Consider the following 6,718-nt stretch of genomic DNA (forward strand, 5'->3'; position numbering starts at 1 on the left):
GCAGGAAGTCTTCATAATAATTAGAGTGAATACCATTTGTTTAGTACCATACACCAGAAAACATTGTGCCATGCAATTCTTAGGTTTTAAAAATTGAGGTACACGGTAAAGTCAAGGAGAGGAGACTTTGTAGTAAGATTATAATAGAAGGAAATAATAAAAATGAGAATAAAAAATTTAAAAATAGGGGGCAAAAAACAAACAAACAAACCAGAGTTAGAGTTATAAAGGACTAGCAAAACTCTAGGTATAGTCATCAAGTAAACAAGGAAAGATACCACGAACTGCCAGAATCAAGGATGACAAGGGCATTCTCACTGAAGAGTGCATACACATTTAAAAGGATAATAGGGTGATATTATAAGCAACATTTTGCTAACAAATCTTTTCAAAAAATACGTTTTACTAAATAATACAAAATAAAACAGAAAATTGAAAGACTAATACATTTCCTGCTAAAGAAGTTGAATTGATTATCAAAAATGTTTTCATACAGAAAACTCCAGGCTAGGTGATATTATTGGTCCATTCTAAATATACAAGAAGGAAATAAAACCAAATGTAGGCAACCTCTTTGAGAAAAAAAGAGACCATTTTCCTTTTCTGGCCTCAGAAAATGGATTCCTTTTTTTCTCTAAAAATACTACAGAGAGAAACCTGAAAAAGACATTACAGAGAAAGAAGAAGAAAGTGACTAACCAATATCTCTCATAAACAAAATGTACTAATAGATACACTTAACAAAAAATGTAAATTAAGGGAACCAGCAGTTAGCGAAATAGCTATGTCGCTGGACTCCCACGTAGTCGACTGCGGTTCGTGTCCCAGACCCGGCTTAAAACTCATGCCGGGTGCATTTGCATGCGTGCTCAAGATCCTGAGAGGAGAATGGAGGAGAAGGGATTGCGGCGTGGCCATCCCACCTGGGGGGTGATTTCTCGCTTTCTGTCTCTATGTCTGTCTGTCTGTCTGGCGAGCGCACGCGCCCTATAGTGAAAACCTCTCCAAAAAAAAAAATGTAAATTAAAATGAATTAAGTAATAGATAAAAAGGATATGCTATAGTGGCATGCATTCTAGGAATGCAATGTAAGTATAACAAAATTGATGTCAACACATTAATAATGATTAAGGATAGTTCATTTCAATAGATGCAGAGAAAACATTCGACAAAATTCTTTATTGCTTAGGGCTTTTTTTGGATATATGAACCTTCTGGGTTTTGTTTCTTTGTTTCTTCCCCGCCCCCCAGCTTTATTAAGGTATAACTGACAAATGAAAATGTATATGTTTATGGTATAACAAGATGTTTCGATAAATGCATATGTTGTGAAGTGATTAAATCAAACTAGTTAACACACCCATCTCCTAACATACTTTTCATTCTTTTGTGAACATTTAAGATCTATTCTCTTAACAATTTTCAAGTCCATGAAACATTATTATTAATATAATCACCATGCTGTACAGACCTCTAGAACTTTTTTTTTAAGAATTATTTAACTTTATTTATTTTAATTTTGACCAGAAAGGGACAGAGAGAGAGAAGGAAAAGTGAGAAAGCAAACCACCAGGTCTAGGACTCAAACCGGGGTCAGCCATGTGGGAGTGCAATGCCCTTAACCATTACGTCACCTGCTGGTCCCAAGAACTCTAGAATTTATTCATTCTGTATAAAAGAAATTTTGCACCTTTCCCTCCTTTTAACATTTGACAAATTTCAATGCGAATTTAGGGCTTTTTAAAACTCTCATACAACTGGGAATAGATGGGAAAATCATCAATGTGATAAGTGATGAGAAGAAAAGCAAAATGTATCATATTTAATAGTAACAGACTAAACACCTTTTCAATAAGAATTTAAACAAGGTAAAGATGCCCATTCTCGCCATTTCTGTTCACCTTTTTACTGGAGGTCATCGCCATGGCAGCAAGTGAAAAAAAGAAAATATGAGGTTTGAAATAAGAAGAGCAATAACACTATTTGTTGATGACATGATTGTTAACAAGGAAATGCTAAATTCAAATTCTAACTCTAATTTGCAAAACATCTAATAGAACCATTAAGTGTATTTAACATAATCAAAGAAAATAAAGATAATCAACAAAAATAAATTGTAGGGACCAGCGGATGGCATACTGGCTACGTCACTGGACCCCCATGTAGTCGACTGTGGTTCGAGTCCTGGACCCAGTGGCTTAAACTCACACTGGGCGCATGTGCATGCCTTCCCCAGATCCCAAGAGAAGAATGGAGGAGAAGGGATTGCAGCGTGGCCATCCCCCCTGGGGGGTGATTTCTTGCTTTCTGTCTTTCTGTCTCTCTCTGTCTTTCTGGCGAGCACATGCACTCTATAGCAAAAACCTCTAAAAAGAAAATGCTTGTTTGTTTGTTTATTTATTTATTTGGAGATATTTTTGTTATAGGGTATATGCACTCACCAGAAAGAAAGCAAAAAATCACCCCACCCGCCCACTTGGGATGGCCACACCAAAATCCTTTCTCCTCCATTTTCCTCCTGGGACCTTGGGTATGCATACACACATGACCAGTGTGAGTTTGAACTCATGAGATCTGAGACTCAAACTATGGTCAGCCAAGTGGGAGCCCAGGGATATAACTACTACATGATCTGCTGTCCCCTATTTAGTTTTTTGGAGACACTTTTGCTGTAGGGCACATACACTTGCCAGAGAGACAGAAAGTGAGAAATCATCTTCCATGGCGGGTGGTCACACTGCAATTTCTTCTCCTCCATTATCCTCTGGGGACTTAGGACATATACATGAGTTTTAAGCCACCAAGTCTGGGACTCAAACTGTAGTGAACTATGTGTGAGTCTGGCAACATAACCATTATGCCATCTACTGATCCCAATAAATTGTATTTTAAATAATACCAATGGTGATAGCATTTAATTTGAACAATTTGAAAGCTAACCCTATGGCACGTGACTAAGGGAGTTGTATCCCACATGGCTGACTGCACAGTTCAAGCTTCAGTTTGTAAAACATACTAAGTACATGTGCATGCATGCCCTAAATCCAACAAGGAAGAAAAATGGAAAAGAAGGAAATTGATATGACCATGTCCCATGGGGAGAGAGGTATATTCTCTCTCCGTTCTTCTCTCTGGCAAGCTTATACATCTTTTAACAAATAACTTAAAACCAAACAAAACTTGTCTTCTGATTTCACCAAAAATCATAAAATACTTAAAAAATAAATTTAATTGAGCTAGTAGGTGGCGAAGACAATGGACTTCCACATGGCTGACTGCAGTTCAAACCCCAGACACAGCAGCTTGCTTTCTCTCTCACTCTCTCCTCTCACTCTCTCTCTCTTTGTCTCCAGTGAGCATAATATGCCTTATTACAAATAAAACAATAATGATAAATAAAATGAAATAAATAATTCTAAAATAAAGAATAAACTTAATACATGTAAAGTGAAAACTACCAAACATTACGGAGAAATCAGAGACCTAAAAAAAAGAGAAGGTACACCATGTTTATGAATTATAATGCCTTTAAAATGTCAGTTCTCCATAAACTCATCTCTACAGTATTCCACAATCATTTTAAAGCAACTCCAATCATAATCTGAGAAAATTTATTTGCAGAAATTGGTAATCTGATCATAAAATGTATATACAAATGCAAAAGACCTATATATCTCAAGCAATACTGAAAAAAAAATTGAAATTACAACTTTTACCACATAATTTCAGGCTAATAAAGTTGTTACAGTCAGAAAAGATGGTACTGGCAAGCAGAGTCAGTAAATTGATGCAATGGAACATAGGAGGGATCAGAAATATACCCAAACTTATAAGAAGCCTTAACAAGTTTGTGAAAAGTGCATATTATGAAAAAGCTAGGAATGAATTTCAAAAAATTTTGGTACCAAAATAAGCTTATACCTTAATTACATTTCTCATGAACCTTTTGAAATCTCCTCATAGTTGGTCATTTAATTTTTGACAAAATGCCAAAGCAATCTAATGTGGTAAAGAACTTTTTCTTAACAAATGATGAACTGGGTATACAAATAAGGAAAAATTAAACCTTGACCTCACATAATGTATAACCACTAATTTACAATGGCTCCTAGTCTGAAAGGGAAAAGCTAATAATATTAAAATAATATCACTGTAACTTATAGATAAATAAACTTTTCTTAGACTAGACACAAAAATCAATAACAAAAAGAAAAAAATTGACAAATTAGTCTTCAGCAAAATTTAAAATTTTTGCTTATCTCCCAAAAAGAAAAAATAGATAATCCACAAAATGGGAGAAAATAATGCTAAAATTTATATTTTAAAAAGGATTGTTATCTAGTTAATATTTTAAAACTCTACAACTTATTATTAAAAATAAAACAACTCAATAAGAAATAGGCAAAAGACTGTCAATAGAAGCATCATAAATGATGATATACATAGGAAAAAAAATACATGAAAAAGAGATCAGTATCACTATGCTTCAAGAAAATGCAACTAAAATCACCATGAAATAAAAGCGTACCACTACAATTGTTAAAAATTAAAAATACAGATACCCAATACTGGCAACCCATTACAGTGGGATTTTTTTTTTTTTTTTGTGAAAGTTTTTAGTTTAGGGCTGCCAAAGAGAGAAGAAGAGGGAGAGGGAGAGAGAGAGACAGTGAGAGGGAAAGTGAGAAATCTCCCCCCAGCAGGGATGGCCATGCCACAGTCCATTCTCCTCTTCTCTTTCTGGGATCTTGGGCACATGTGCCTGGCATGATTTTCAAGCCACAGGGTCCAGAACTCAAACCACAGTTGGCTATGTAGGAGTCCAGCAATGTAACCACTAAGCCATCTGCTGTTCCCTGCAGTGGAAATATTAAATGATATGACCATTTGGGGGAAAGATCTGGCAGCATTTTATAAAAATAAGCATATATCTATCTATGACCCAGAAATACCATTCCTAGGAACTTATCCAAAAGAATAAAGCCATATGTCCATAAAAGAATATTTGCGCAAGATGGTTGAGAGCAGTTTTATTTATAAAACTGATTTTCTTTTCCTTCTGCTTATCAATGCTCAATTTCTGTTCATCTATAAATTGAGTAAAATCTTGGTCAGCTGCCTGTCTCACTTCCTAGAAACACCTTGATCTAGCCAATAACAGATAGAAAGTAAAAGAACAGTAAAGAGAATTTGTAGAAGCTTTGTAAAGAGCCTCGGGAGTTTGATTGAATTGGAACTGGGGTTGCTGTGATCCCTGCCATGATGGAAGATATGCTAAACCTCAAACCTTCATTCCAAGAGAGGCAAAAACAACTGAAAATCATAGGAGATCAGGAACAGGAGGTACACACACTTATCTCCACTTACCAAACAGCTAAGGGCTGGGGCATAGGCGCTATGCACACAAACTGAATTTCCACATGGTATATGAGACCACCTGCTAGTGTTTCGGTAGTTGACATGGGAACCTCACCATTCACTGTGTATACTTCCACTTAGAACACATATGTGTTGTATAATGTTCACATCGAGTCTCGGCTGCTGTTTGTATTCCTAAATTCAGACCTTCTCCATAGCAATTTTCTTCAGGTAATGTAATTCCTAATCCTTGGCCAGCACATGGCATGGTGCTTAGAATGGCTGGGTTCCACATGATGGACTATGGTTCTAGTCCCAGACCTGGAGGTTTGAGAAACAAGCCAGCCATGTGAGTGCATGCCAAAATCCTAAAACGAGGAGAAATGGAGGAGAAAGGATTACAGCATGAGCACATCACAGTAGGGGGTACTTTCTTACTTTCCTCCTCTTTCTCTCCCTTTTGCCTTCTGTCTCTAACAAGTGTACAAACCTTCCGGTAAAAATTAAAAATACAAAAACAAACAAAAATACCTCCTAGTCCATTGCTGGGGTGGAGAAGAAGACATTGTTTTATCAGCTGAGGAAAAGAACCAGGAGTGCTAAGTATTTTTTACAATGACTTTACAAAAATCATCCTGGTTTCTGTGTCTCACTCAGGCTTCATGTGTATCCAAAGCCTTTGCTTTCAAAGATTTTCTGAGGTTCTATAGTTTGAATAGTCTTCCTTCTTTTCACTTAACCTAGCTGCATTAGTTCTACATTCTTTCACCAATGCACTAAATTAGTTAATATGCATTCATCTTCTTTTATTCTAATTTTGTTGCTATTCATCAGTCATCTCCTCTCTGATTTTTTGTTTACATTTGCCATTTTTAATTTACTTACTATAGTTTTATTGACTTTCAGTAATACTGTGCTAATAACTTTTTTCACATTTTTATTTATTTAAAGGTATTTATTTACATTCATTCACTGTACATCATTACACCATACAAAATGAGATATTCCACCCAGAATACACTGTATAGTGGCTCAATCAAGCACATCAATATAAGTGTTATCACCAACAAATAATTTTCCGTTTCTTGTTTCCTGTACATTTTGTTTTTCCCATCCTTTTACCAAAATACTCTCTTTGTTATATCTTGACCTCTTTCAGACTTTTCCAAAATTTTAATCCCACTGAATAAGTTTATTGTTCTACATTTCACTATCTTACAAGTTTTAACCACAGTGTATTACTCTTTTGTGTATGTAATTTCTCTTTGCTTTTATTTATTTAATCATTTTAGACCTATCTCTCAAAATGTTCGCTGACCCCAAGTTCATTTTTTTTTAGTGACAAGTGCACTGTAATTTT

Source organism: Tupaia chinensis, unplaced genomic scaffold (genome assembly GCF_000334495.1).
Source record: "Tupaia chinensis unplaced genomic scaffold, TupChi_1.0 Scaffold000710_1, whole genome shotgun sequence".
NCBI lineage: Eukaryota > Metazoa > Chordata > Mammalia > Scandentia > Tupaiidae > Tupaia > Tupaia belangeri.